The 15230-nt window shown below is 42.6% G+C and overlaps 1 protein-coding gene and 1 long non-coding RNA gene across 8 annotated transcripts in view; one reads left to right on the plus strand and one right to left on the minus strand.

The window, feature by feature from the left end:
- The window catches only part of LOC139823329 (uncharacterized), a 47772-nt gene extending 44361 nt beyond the window's left edge, over positions 1 to 3411 (plus strand). Inside the window, exon 3 of the long non-coding RNA XR_011734746.1 lies at positions 3282 to 3411. This is a non-coding gene — a long non-coding RNA (uncharacterized lncRNA). The remainder of the gene's footprint in view (positions 1 to 3281) is intronic.
- Zfh2 (Zn finger homeodomain 2) overlaps positions 1 to 15230 on the minus strand; it is a 292674-nt gene that overhangs the window by 7053 nt on the left and 270391 nt on the right. The gene's annotated exons all lie outside the window — the stretch shown is intronic.

Below are 15230 nucleotides of genomic sequence, written 5' to 3' on the forward strand. Positions count from 1 at the left end.
GTCTGCACGAGCCGTTTGCCTTTGATTGCCGCGTCAGTCCAGTTTCGCGTATGTCGCCAAAATTATTACCGCCCCGCATCTGTCTTATCTCGAAACTGAACTCACACTGCTTTTAAAGTAATCGGCTCGTTTTACGCGCATTCATACAAGTTTGATATCATGGCACTAATCTTGGCTATTCTCAGCCTTCGTAACGCAAGAGCAATTTGCGGAGGGGAAAAAAACGAATGACAGTATCTTAAAACGACGCATCTGAATTGCTTCGCGTATGAATATCTGTGAAAAATATTTGTAATTATACGGTGGTCTTCGTCGGGTCCCATTTACGAGATTACCATAAACGCCGGGATTCGCGTTCGACATCAACATAAAGAGAATATAGGATTCTAAAAGTTACCTGAGTTTTGTAAGGGTTAGATAGCAGAGTCTAGATGGCACATTCGTGCGTAATTGATTTGTGCCAACTTAGTTGTCATAATAGCATCCCCGACGTAAACGGGGGAGAATTTATGCGGAACCTGTTTTCGCCCGAGCGAGACAGGTAAATTGGTAGTTATTAGCAGGCCCGCGGGCCGATGCGCATTGACGGGATAATTCCTGCGGCCGTCTCGAGGGCCAGAAGGATAGTCCGATAGTCCGAAGTCTGTGTATCGAGAGGCTCTCCAGATATGCCTCGGCAGGATGATTAATTCTAATTTCAGGATCACGCGCCGCGGGATGTTGCTCTTTCTCTCTCTCCCTCTTAATTTCTTTTTATTGTTTGAAAATGTTGGTCGGGTATGCAGATAGAAAGAAGCGTAAAATACGCCATCGAACTAGTCCAGCCAACGTTTAATCGGATGTGTGATGCAACGCGCGCGCGATCGCGAGGACCGAGGGAAGGACGCGGTGCGTCGACGTCGATTAGGCGGGTTGACAGGTTTACGCAGTGACGCGCGCGGCTATATCGCGCGTATCGTGTATCAGATGAGGAGTCGTTACGAGGCAGGAAGTGTTAATGATACCCCTGCTCATTCGTTGGACGCTCGGTTGTAATTATCAGAGCTGGTGGGAGGAGGACGAGGAAGACGAGGAGGGCGACGGGGGACAAGAGCTCTTTCTCTCTCCCTCTTTCTCTCGTTCTTGCTCTCGCTGTCTTTTTTCCTCCCGTTCTTCCAGTTCGTCCCTCAACGTCGTCGGCGTGGAATTGATAGTTATTAGACGGCGAGAGAGAGAGACCGGAGTACCAGGACCCCGTCCGCGCCCGGTTCCGTTCTCTCTTTGTCGTCTAATGAGAATCCCTGGCACACGCACGGCAATCCACTGTTTGACTAACACTTCTCTTTCTATATCTCTTCGCCTCTCTCACAATCAGTTACCTCGCTCCTTCGCTCTCGCGTATCTCGCGCTCACGTGGATTATGGTTCACCTCGATCGGGCGAGCAAATAATCCGCGTTTTTATGTTCCGCCATCGAAAGAGCCCTTCTCGGAAAGAGGAGGCACGGCCATGTGCAGTAAAGAAGGGAGAAAAGTGTTACGGATAAATAGGGGATTAGCGCAACAACATTGGACACGGTGTATAGTTCTGGTCGCTCGTCTGCTCCCTTTACGGCCCCGCAGCGTTCACGGGAATGTGGCAAATTCATTACCGCCGGCCCACGGACTCGCTTGTCCGCGGTATCGGAGGCAGCTCGCTCTTCTTGTTTGATATAATCGGCTGAATAATGATCATCGAGCGCTCACGTCGTAAATAACGTGTACGTGGCGAACTATGGGTGTTATTGTGGAATTAGAATATCGTTACATGCGAAACGCAAAAATCACGAGCCATTGCTCAAGTTCAACTTAATCATCCACGCGAATATTTATGAAATTATTTCTTGTTTATTTTGTGGAACTCATTGAACGTGCATTTCCATTTACAAAACGTTAAACCATCTAAGATGAAGGCAAAATGACTTTATTATTGCCACTTATCATCGATACGTACAAGTACTTGATATATACGAGTATGTACAAAGATTTTTATATATCCAGAAAAAAAACGTCTTCCCAAGTCTTATCGATTAAAAGTTATCGAACTGATAAATTTGTGCTTTTGCGTGGCAACTCTTCAGTGCACTTTGGAATGCTAAAAATATTCTCGATAAATCAACTTTCCCGCGATCGAGTTCTCTAGGGTCGATGAACAATGACGTTTTTTGTCATCCCGCTGAATCTCGTGCGGCATAACTCAGCCGGAGGAAACGGGAGTTGCTAAACGACGTGATTTCTTTAGCCGATAGACTTCCTCCTTCGCCGTCGGCCCTCTACCGCGCGGGTCGCCCAGCGAAGGTATATAATATAATAAGAAAGATTGTTAAATATATAACGCGCAGCGGCGCAGCCGGACGATCTCCGTGTGACACCCTTGAAACAATCGAAACGATCGAGGAGAGGGATTATTACTCTTAATGAGCACTGGTTATTTCTTTGAGTGGCTCTGATTCGTCCTCCCTTTTCCGTCCTCCGTCACCTTCTCCTCCACGGCGGTCACGGAGCCTTTGCCGCACGTGTATGCGTGTGTGTACACGCGTGCAAATGCACGGAGAAGAAACGCACACGCGCGTCTCTGCACGCGCATCACTTTCGTCTCGTACTCTCGGAGGGGCTCATTTGCGTACGGATTGAGATAGTAGTGCCTCAGTACGAGTCGCGATGTGTGTTTTTGTTTAAATGTGTGACCGGCGTGTACGCGCGCGCCCGCGCGAGATTCTGATTGCCGGCCGCTCCCAAGTCCCCAGTGGTCGTCATTGCGACGAACTCTCATTATTTAATTTCATGCCACTATGCTTTAATCCTTTGCGCTGGGAATTATTCTGACCGTGATACTAATAAAGCGCATTTATACGGTGCTCAATACGCGCAGATATAACTTCTACTTGAAACGAACTTTCGGGGCTTTATTTATAAATAATTAATAATAAAATTCGCATATACTCATTGTGTTCGGATCTCAATTTTAAAAGAATTGTATGCATAAACATAAAATTCTTCTTTCATGTAGAAATATTAAAATATTTTTGTATATCAAAATATATGTGATAGTTTATATAGTTTACATATATTGCGCTATTTAGATTTAATTTAGTTAAATAATTAAATCAGTTGCTTATAAAATAAGCCATATCTATAAAATAATAAATTTTATTTCTTAAACTATGTAATTGATAGTTGAAAAATTCTCTTGTCAAACAATTGCTTTTACAAGTCTTTTAACGTATTTTTATTTTAATTCGGTTGCTTCGTTTAATTGTTGCAGATTTGAGAAGCTTCGCTCTCCGTGGATTCCTCACGCGTGAGAACCGCTGGCCTCAAGATTGCTGCGACATATGCTGGAAATTTGTTCGGTGGGAATTTACGAGCGAGTTTCCGTGTCAGAGCCAATACCTGGACTCCGTTGGTAAGTAGATATAAGTCTCTATATCTTGGCAGCCATAAAGTCCCATTCGAGGACCGTCGAACAGAATAATCGAGAATGTCGTTAGTTAGCGCGTTCAAGAATTTTAATGGCTGTTTGGGAGGTGCAATCCGTCATGCGCGTCACTGTCACCATTCGAAATGGCATGACATCGAGTGACGGTCACTTCGCAGATCGGCGAATGTAGAAAATGACGAATTGTCGCGCAAATTGATCGAATTTGGAGAAAGATTATTACATTAACATTATGATATTGTTTATTAAAACGGCATTACAAAAGTCATTGTTATGCCGATATAGATGTGAGGATAGGATGTAAGAAATATTTTCATATTTAATTTTTGAGGCAATCACACGTATCTAATTTTTTCATCCTTTTAAAAACTAAGATAATAATTTTAGTTCAGTCTCACAAGCTGCTCTCTCTCTCTCTAATTTTGGCTCCACGAATAATGAGTGGTAAATATATTAATATCACCACGAGTGTATCCTCTTGTCATTATCTTCTTCGCGCTAAGAGGATGTGACGTAATAGAAAAGGAGAGAAAGAGAAAGAAAATCGCGATTAAGTCTTCGGAATGCGTCTGGGGTCCGGTATGGTATCAGCGGCGGCGAAACGCGTGATATTTCGCATCGCTTAAGGTAATAAACGCGATCGGTTTTCCCATACGGTGAATATGCAAATCCGGACGTGTTCGCCACTTTGCATCAGAATCCGCTCGGCCACGTTTAATCGTCGATTAAACGGCGATCCAGATTAACGTGGAATCTTAAACGGCCCGCGACGCGCGTACCCGCTCAATCCATCAGAGTGCATCGCGGGTGAAATCACGACTTCGCGGCGAATGATCTCGCCGGAGGGGAGTCGGTGCCGCAGGGAGGATCAGCGAAGTCCATAACTGCCCGTTACGCGAAGTATGCACAACGGTGCATTCCACGTGTGCACGCTAGCGCGTTCTCACATGGTGACCACCGCACACGTACATAGGAAAACACGTCGTGAACGTGGGCGTGCATTCCTGCCTTCGCATTATCTCCTCCTCGCTCGTTCTCTCTCTTCCTCCTTTTCTCCCTCCTCCCCCCTGCCTCTCCCGCGCTTTCTCCGCGCATCTCTCTCTTTCCCTCTCTCGTTCACGATTCTCGGCTCTCTCCTTCTCGCGCCCGCCGTCGACCGACCACGTACGAGAAGGAATCCTCTTCTTCTTTTTTATTCCTCATCCAGACCCGTTATCGTGGATACCATGGCCCGGAACGACTGTTTCACACCTCCGCTCGCGCGGGAATTAGGAAATAAATTAGCGGTCGGGCTAATTTCGTTATCTCTCCCGATGGCCGCCTCACCCCACGCTTAAGACGTCAAGGCCCGATGTCGGGGGCCCCGAGACCCAATGTGGGACCCGAGGACACGGTCGAAATCGTGTCCCGGCACACACCGCAGGATCAATGGCTCAGCGACGCGCGGAGAGTGCGGCGAGTGAGGCTTCGTTAAAAACGGGTCAATCCCGATTAAAACGACGGCGAAGAGGTAAGCTACGGCGCTGATACTTCGCCTCGGCCATATTCGGAGAATCGCGATAGCCACTCTTGTAATTAACCCACGGCGAGAAGATATTTCTGGGAAGTGGTATGAGAGATGTCATAACTTATTCGAATATTTGTTTAATCCACACGTAGCATCCGTGCTATACGACATCTTACAGTTACGTGATTAGAAATGCGAAAACGGACAAATAATAGTTATGGTTTTCGTGAAGTGTTTCCTTCGCGATACTTTAATGCTATTTGAATAATATATAATCGCGTTTTATTTAATATTATACTTTTCAATACTGACGACAATATAAATATAAGAATTTCACGAATTAATATATACGTTTTTCGTGTTATTAATTAATATAAATATATTGCAACGAAATAAATATGAGCATTTAATTATATAAACTAAAGTAAAAGTAAAGATTAATAAATAAAAATAATAAAAATTAATAATCAAGATAAATCAATTAATAATTATAAATATGTATATGTAATATTAAACGAATGCATATATCTGAAAAATTTATTATATTTAAAAAAATTAAATTTTATACTTAATTATTGCTTCATTGTGCGAGATAAATTCGCTAAGAAGGTAAACAAAGTGATACGTATGCCCAAAGATCGAACAAGTCACCTGCCCATCCGGCCGACTTTAATACCTGGGCGATGTTCGATGTAAGCGGGTTCCCCTTAGAAAATGTTGGATGTCGGGAATCACGAGGAAGTCGTAATTTCCACGCGAACGAGGCAGGCCCGAGTGAATTGACGACGGCTTATCTCACGGCTTGGCCACGAAATCGCTTCGTACGCATATCGGACAAGATAACGGCGCCGGCGTATCGATAAATTCCGCTAATTAATTATTGACGTGTCTCGGGGCTATTTTTGCACTCGCTCGGGCCCTCCGCACGCAAAAGCGGATGTCTCTTCCTCCTCTGCCTACATTTTTTTTATTCTGAATCTTCCTCTCGCCGATAAGATTACCAGAGCCTGATATTTTGTTTTTTTCTTGAACAAAATTTGCTTAGAAATTTGTATAAAAAGTGAATTATATATAATGCATAAGATTATCTACATTAGCGATCAATGTTTAATTATATTATCTCTAGCAGATAATAAAATGCACTGGATAGTCAATTTTCCTTATACACCTATTATATATTCGACATTGATAAGTGATTTTATACATGTTTTTATATCTACGATTTGTCTAAAATCGTAATCAATCGTATATCGCTGTCCATTCAGACACGTTAAATGATTATGGTAATGTCGATGTTGCTGGATAACGCTTAATCTCAGAGACGTATGAAATCCGTGATATGAAATCCGTGTGTGGCCAGAGGCAGATGTTCCTTTGACATTTGTGTCTGTCATTTAATATAGTAGCATGAAGCAGATACCGTGAACGAACGATGGTACGAATGTCCATAAACGCTGTACGTGGCATAATACATAATTCGTATAATAATCTGCTCAAAAATTTCATTATGACACTGCACTTTGGGAAATAAATTTGATAGAAACGGAGATGAATACACGTTCGATTGTAAAATATTGTTCGCATCTGCTGGTCCCTGACGCTTGACGAATCATTATCAAATTACTATCTCATATCATATAAACAGTGAATTGATTTCAATTATTCTGGTTTATATCAAATTTTTTAAAGATACGACTCTTACGTCAAATCATGTATTATTTCTTTCATGCAGATTTCGCTTATCTGTTTCAATTTATCTCATTATTTTTATTTTCGTGGTTGTCGCGTTCTGACCAAGTGCGCGTTATGAACTGAACAGATCTGGATCAAGCGCTTTAGCGAGCCTTTTAGACCTCTAACTCCCGGCGCAGGTGACGAATCACTCGCATCATCGTGCCTCCGGACGCAACGAAGATGCACCGGGAGCCAGAAGGTGGAGTTCGCTGTCAGGTACTTGATTTCTCAGCATCTGACGAAGAGGTGGAGAGGTCTTCGACCGGTAGCCTAAGTCGAGGAGCCGTCCCTAAAGAGGCACCGAGGTCATTAGCGGACGGAACATTTATCCTTGTCCTTCGTTCTCTCTCTCTCCTCCCTCCTCTCTCTCTCTCTCTCTCTCTCTCTCTCTCTCTTGCTAATTCTCGCTCTTTCTCTCTTGGTCGGGTGTTCGCACTTGATTCGCCGTCGGTATCAACGGGTGCCAGGCAGGAAGACCCGTATTATCGAGTCAATTGTCTCACACCCCCCTCCCTCAGACAGTTCAGCTGACTATAAAATCATTATCACTCGTCCACCACCATCACCACCACCACCGATCTCTTTCCCTCCTTCCCTCCCATGCAAGCCGTTACTTCTCGGTCGACGTTGAACGCTCGATTATCCCATTAATACGACGAGTCCGTGCGTCCATCCGTCCCGGCGGATCTTTAATTATTTAAATGCAGAGTCGCGGCGGACCCGGCACGAAGGGTACCAGAGATCCCCCTAAAGAGACAGGGGCGGATTTGTGGAGATGCGAAACTTTGCCAACACTTGAACGTACTTGCGTAGATCTTTGATTGATCGCTCGTCCTATCACTTCTGTTATCAGAGAAAGTAGCTCTCGCTTTACTCTTAAAATAATCTTATTGTTATCTGTTGATTATTGCCTTATTGTTTTATTTTTTATCGTTTAATAAGAACTTGTTATTAGCAGAAATATTAACATGTGTCGAGCTACTATTTTTCTTACCCTTTATGGTAATTGTAAAAAATTTGTATCTATATATGTTCTCAATTAATTTATTATTGTGCACGAACTTGAGACTGAAGACGCTGGTTGGCGGCGAGCCGTGAGAATCTGCTTGCTATCAAAGTTTATTCCCTCTAATCCGCCCCTGCCCAAAGCGTCGCAGGCTAGGCTCAGTGGGAACACGAGTAATCCTTAGTGACAAGTGGACTCGAGGCAGCGGTGTATATCCGGTAGCACTTTGGTATTTAGCTCTATAAATACGCATCGGCGTTGAGCATCGTTGACCCTGGCGCGATAATGTACGCGCGGTAGGATCCATTCCGTGGCTCGAAGCTCGGAGCGGATCTCGTTAGGATTTCGTTATCCGGCGAACAGATATCCGGCGTTTAGCGAACAAATTACAGCTCGGACTTGCGTTATTGCGCTGAATGTCTTCATCTCGCGCGAATCGCAGCCGCGAATAAATATCGTGGGGATACGTGCGAGATGACTAATGGCGCGTCATTGGATCCCGCTTAACGCGGAAGAGTAAAATCCGGGGTCCTTCGGCGATAAATAACGAAACGGGATCAACTAATGCGGCGCCGAGTGTTATGACTACGCATTTTGCCGTGGCCATAGCGGGCAGGGACTGACCGATCGCGACTATCATTAAGCGACGACTTAATGAGCCAGGCGCGCCGGACGTGGGAAGTAGCCTATCCGTGCGGTAATTACCTCACTTCAATTATTAGACGATTACCGTACGGTAATGGGGATCGAAAATGGGAGTGGACGCTCTCACGTGATCGCGGCCGCGATCAGCTAATAGACTTCTCCTGCTGTTTGCGTTACGTTCAGGGTAATATGCATTTCCAAGGATTTCGTGTAATTGTATTTTTCTTATGGGAAATGTCTTGATTTAAATCCACGAATAAAAAAGTATACAGTGTTTTTCTCGAGTAAGAGTTAGTCCTGAAATTCAATTTAGACTGAGCCATGTTTTAAGTAATTTATTTATATCTTTATGTGAAAATCAATATGTATCTTTTATTGAAACGCTTTTACATTTTAACATATGTTTATTCAGACACGCGAGTTTATAATCATTTATTTTTAAGCGCGTTCCCGGTTGGGTGCTAAAGATTATGGAAAATAAAAGAACCGGGATTCGTTTCGGCGTTCAAATAAGAGAGAACGACAATAGTGAATCTCAATTCGCCACGAGGATTATTATTATTCGCCCCTTAATTGCACGGCGCGGATCCGTGTCGCCGTTACAAAGTCAACCGTAAGAAGAGCAGGTCCTTCGGAATCTTTCCGGAGGGTAGACCACCGGGGAAGGGGGGGGGGGGCAAGAATGTTACGGCACGGTAATAAGAGATTTCAGCAAGGGATTAAAAAGAAGCGGTAAGAAGACACCCCTTATGGCGCGTTCTTCCCTTCGACTCTCTTCTGCCCTCTCCCCATTTGCTTTCCTTCTTTTTAACGGACGCCACGTCGGCGGATTAGGTCTCGTTAAGATATCGCGAAGTCGTTAAAAATAATTGTCAGTCGGATAATTAAGGAGGGCGAAACTCTTTCTTCGAAGACGGGGAGGAAAACCGTCTTCACGACGGTCGGCCGGCTACTCTCAGCTCGCTTCGTCGTGTTTCGTCGAGCCCCGCGTATTTGTCTTCCCCTCCATCCCTCGCCCCGCTCCCCGCCGAAGCACCCCACGTTTTTATTCCGTCTTCGCGTGTAACGCTCGTCAGCTTTGCCCTCGATCTGCTTACGTTCCTCGTCTCTTTATCCGCGTTTTGTTGGCACATCGTTAGGTAGCACGAGGGGGTTCGTTTCTCCACCAGGAATTGTAGACGGGGTTGAGTTCGTCTAACGGTGCAGCGGCGCGCGGCTTGTTACGATCGTCAGACGCAACCGGAATCATGCCTCTTCGGCGGCGAACACGCCGCTTCACTTATGCATGCGCGCACCTCGCGAACCTAACTTATACGCGGACGTCGCAACGTGATACAACTTTAATGCAATCGCTCCCGGGTATATACTCCTCATGGAAAAGTCACTCGGCGATTCCCTTTCTGTCGCGGAAGGAGATTGACCTTGTGCGAAGCTTTTCTTAGCTATCGAGTGACAAGGCACGACGTTCTAATTGATTTTATGTCAGTTTGACAGAAATAATTTAGAGAAAACTATGAGAAATATAAGAAAACTGAAACATAAGAGAAATCTCAACTTCTTTATTATCTCTAATTTTGTGGAGATAATAATTTATCAATTAGGAAATTACTATTTCTCTGTGACAATCTCAAAATAATCAACATTCACAAACTGCAGTATGTCTTCCAATATTCTAATATTTAATTTTACATACTAACAATAAGTGCAAATTTATTAAGATAATGTTTAATTTCATTGTTTTCTTTGAATATTATTTTGTAAAGATCCGTTTATTTTATTTTTTTCAACTCTATTTTATTGATTTAATGCTAAAGGAAACACGCATTGATATATACTTCAAATCAGTATAATATTTTCTTGTAAATATATCATTTTTGGAACGTGGGATAAGAAAGGTGAAAACGTCTGCTTGAACCGCAAACTCTTTTCTCGATCAGCAGCCCTAGCCAGGGGGTTGGCCAACGGGAAGGCATTGTAAATATTAATGCGGCGGGCACGGGCAAAGGAAAATATTTGAATAATAATTACTGAGGCACCCTCGGCCCTTGTTACGCCCTCGTATAATAAAAAGGTTCACCGGAGAAAGAAGGCGCACACGACGGTGGGATCGCGACGAGAATTTTCTAATTAGGAGGATTCAAGCCGACCCTGCAAACAATACCAGAAGTACCACTTCCATCCGTTCCCGAGGAGATACTCGAGGACTTTTGAGGAGAGAGATTTTAATATCCAAGACCTCGGCGTTTATTATCGCCCCTTATTATCGTCGCAAAAAAAAGATAACGAAATATGTAAGATCTCTCAGACTCAGACAATTTAGTATTACTTATACGCAGTAAAAAGGCCAAATAGTTATTTATCATTTTTGTCACTGTAGTTTTTGTTAAAGCAATAGGAAAACTATCAAGATTTATTGAACTAAATTTCGCACCTACGAAGAAAGAGGAAAAATAGTTTAAAGTATTTTAGAGAACTAATATATTAGTTACTAAATATTCTGCAATAAAAGTGTAATGCTATATAAAATCATTGATTTCTACAAGAATTCTTTATAAGTTGTCGTGACATTCAAGTCAAAGCAAAAGTTTCTTATTGATTTTAATCATTTAGTGGATAATGGATGTATGAAACTCTATGAGGAAAGAACTGAAGAACGAACAAAGCTCTTCGAATGTTCAATAGTCTTAAACACGTCGGTATACACGTGTGTATATGCGATGATATTTAAGTTTCCCATGTATAATAGATCCGAGCGTATCTAGTGCTATAGTAATGCATCAATATTCGATGTATTAACCATCGACTCGCGCACTACGATAATGGCACAGGGTGAAAGTAATTGCGGGCAACTGGAGGGCGCGAAAGTAGGGCATTAATGTCATGCTCCTGTACAATTAAGAAACCCTATCGCGGTTACGAATGGAATGAGAATAATTTAAATTCGTCGGCATCTACCTATTGACCGAGCATTAGACGACAATCGTATTTTTGTGTTTATTAAATAGCTCCGTTAGATTTATATCAATAACTACTTATTCCTAATTCGATTAATATAACATCTATTTTATTTCTTTTCTATTATATTATTATAGTTAGTATATGAATTGTCTTCATAATTTTTTCATTTAAGAAAAATAAGTAAAGTATAATAATTAACAAGTTTTTAGAAAGCTATAAAACATATAGATTTTTGTCTGTTGTTCAACGTGCGTCATATAACATAAAATAATATATCTATAATAATCTTATAAGTTTGTTATATGAATTAGTTAGAGGTGACAAGGATATATACATAAAACTGGGGCATTACACTTGTCAGGTTGAATTAAGAAACCTTACTATGATGCTACGTGTCGTTCGTACAATTATTAGATTCATCAGAACTCGTTAGGTTTAATCCGGAAGAGATTTATTTTATTATCTTTATTGTAATGTGATACAAGTTCAGGTATTATTAGCAAAAAAAGAATTTATTACACAAGATATTACATAGATATCAATTACGTCTCGATCATAAGACACGTGCTTTTCGAGATATAAATCAAATGTATTTAAAAACAAAGATTCACAGCGTGATATTATTATAGTTATATAAAACATTATAATTATGTAACCTGAGTAATTACCAATATTATCAGAGCTAATTGAAGAAACAAACGAGCACATATGGCAGCCGAAAATATTCTCGAGTACAATTTCTAACAGTTAACAACACAGGTCAATATTATATCATACAACGATTACGTAGCTGTTTCATCTGGTGTTTCATCCGTTTCCTAACGGATCCAAATTGGTATAGTAAACACAACGAGCTCGGAGAGCTGGGCCTTGAAATTAATTAGACACTACGTCAGTAAAAAAAATATAGTTCGTCGGCAATTAATTTCGCAAATCGGTCGCACGTTTTCCCGACTCGCTCGCGCTAGTCACATCAGTTGCACAGCAGTTACCCACAGCGAATTAAACCGAAGGCCGGGCGAACGTAAGAACGGCTTATCGATGGAACAATGATGATCGAGTAAACGTAACGCGTAACGAGAAGCCCGCGGCACGTTCAAAGGCCCTGCTCGGAATAAATCAAGACGGGGTTCATGGCGCGCGCGTGGTTTTGCTTCCTTCCCGCTGACTCCCTGACAGTCATTAGGATAATCAACGAATTAGCGTTTCCGCGCTAAGGACTGGATAAGGCATAAGGAGTTAGGAGGACAAAGTGCGTCTCGACACGCGATCCCACCGTACCGTGCAGGTACAAAACACATTCGCTCGCCGGATGGAGATACACCTTTCGATCAAATCCACCCGGAATTTGCGAGCTCGTGCGCCATTTACCTCAACCTCGCTCGTTGTCGGTTTTTATTTTAGTATTATTACTTGCGATTCGCATTTTAAATAAAAGAAAAGAAAAGAAAATTGATTATGCTATAACGTATGAAACACTACGTTGATTATAAATGTCGAATATCTCTTAAAGTATTTTGTTCAGAAAAATTTATTCAAGCGATTATAAATATATTTATATCCTGTCGTATAAAAGTATGTAAGAAAATATAATGTAGAGATTGATGCAGAATCAGATGTTGGTTTTTAGTTAATTTTCATAAACTGCGTGTATTGTAATGTTGTAAAACGGTACGATTGCTTGGCTGTAAAACTCTTCGGACTCGTCATTGCATATTCGACGCTCTTAAAGCTTGTTTACAGCGGTGCTCGGGCGCGCGAATGTTAACATAAAATGGCAGCGTTGCTTACGTTTATTTCGGTTTCCCCCGGGGCATAAATTTCGCGATGCGCATTCCCGATTGTTCGCAGGTGTGCGCACGCATCGTCCGGCACCGTGCAACCACCGAAGGTGGAATTTGTTCGGCGTGTGTCCTGAGATTCATTTCGTAGATAAGACAACCCACGTGGCCAAGGAGCTTGACTATCTCATCGCTTTTCACGCCTTGGGAACGAGTCGCTCTTCACGTGGGGTGCGTTCGTGTGTGAAATTGGGCTGAACGGGCGCTACAAGCTTCAAAACTTGCTCTAATTAAACGCTCCTTAACTCCGGTCGGAAGAGTCCGTCATCCTGATCACCGTCGCATAACCGGCACGCACGTGTGCATGCGTGCAATGTCTTGTGTTGAATCGATATGATTCCATTACATTATAGCGCAAACTTTTATTAAAAAATTAAGTTTAATAAACGAGAGTTAAATTCATCTCTCTTCTAAACATATTTATATAAAGAACGAAATATATATCGGTATCAGATTCAGTGTCTGATTGCTAGCAAAAAAATCTCATGCAATATAGCGTATCGATACATGATTTCACGAATTTTTTTTCACGGAGTAGATTTCGTATCCAGGTGATGAGCGTCATTTAAGAGTTTGTCGGCTTTAAGCCTTTAAGCACCTGACCATAAAGTCACTTGTAATTGTCCCGGCGAATCTCGGCGTTCACCCTCGCCGTCAGACATGCAAATAACTCGGGGTTAGTTAGCTAATGGGGTTGGCAGGGTCGGTGGCTCGGCTCAAGCGAGTTCATTCATTAAGGGTTGATGGCTTAATTGCCAGCTCGCAGCATCACAGCCGCCCCCGAGTCGGCCACCACCAAGGCATCCTATATCCCAACCTTTTCACCCTCTCTCTCTCTCTCTCTTTCTCTCTATCTCTTTCTCTCTCTTTTTGCGCCTCTCCTCTCCTCTCTCGTGCCACAGCAACAGGTTGCATCAGAAGCCAGGAGCTACCGGTATGCCCGGTAAGCCGAGGATCCAACTCGTTTGCACCCCGAATTAAGCGAGCGAGCCGGCATTAATTAATTGTCCCAGCTTGCTCTCGCCGTACCGCGCTGGAAAGTCCTCCGCCCTTCCGGCTGGGGTTAATTGTCGAGCACGTCGTTAACGCGATCTTTTCTACTCTTTCGACCGAGGAGAGATCCCGCAGTCCCCTTCGCGATAACTTTTAAAGGACTCGCCGTGAGTTTCAATTTACACGTGCCGCGTCATTCGTCTCATTTGCAACTCAAAGCGTGTGTTTGTGGATTTTTATAAGTTTCCCAAAAAAGATCATTTGAACTCATTTCAATCAAAACTATATACGCTGCTTTATATAAAAGTTAACATATCATATTGTATTTAACGAATGAAGAACTTTAATTATACGAACATTGAATCATTATGACTATCATTAAATTGGATTAATATTCATTAATGATTAACTCTGTAGCAAATATTTGATTAAAATTTCGTTGCATTTTCTGTATAGAACATATTCTCTGAGACGTTAAAAAATAATATTAGCTCACATTATATGTATACGCGTTATTACAATTTTTAGTATCAATTCGAATTGCCCTCAACAAAGATGTTTTAATATCTCGTGGTAATTAATCGCGGATATGAGTAGAAAGCATGAGAACTAATAAGTATTTTACCATCACGTTCCAGGATATTCATTCTCAATAGTATTCATTGCACACGACGTTACCTCGTTTGCTTTCCCTGCCTCTTTATTTTCGTCCGCGAGTCCGTGCCGGCATTCTTTTTTTCGTTCGTTTTACACGGAGGTAACGACCATACGAATTTTCGCCATTTGTATGCGACACGGCTCAACCATCAACGTGGGTCGACGTGAATTATCGTGAGTGTCAGGCCCTACGACCCGCCCGTACGGACGGTTTAATTTAAGGTCGCCAGTTTAATTCCTGGTAGAAAGCGCATTTGCAACAGTAGCTGGAACGGACGGGAGCAAGAAGACAGAAGGCCCGAAAAAAGAAACAGAGCGAGAGAGAAAGAGCGGGAGGAGGGGAGGGATAGAAGAAAAGACTCTTTCGATTCAAATGCGCCGCTCCTTTCTTGTCGTTCGCATTGCCACGGCACGTCCGTTCGTCATGACTTTTC

Source organism: Temnothorax longispinosus, chromosome 12 (assembly GCF_030848805.1).
Source record: "Temnothorax longispinosus isolate EJ_2023e chromosome 12, Tlon_JGU_v1, whole genome shotgun sequence".
Taxonomy (NCBI): Eukaryota; Metazoa; Arthropoda; class Insecta; order Hymenoptera; family Formicidae; genus Temnothorax; species Temnothorax longispinosus.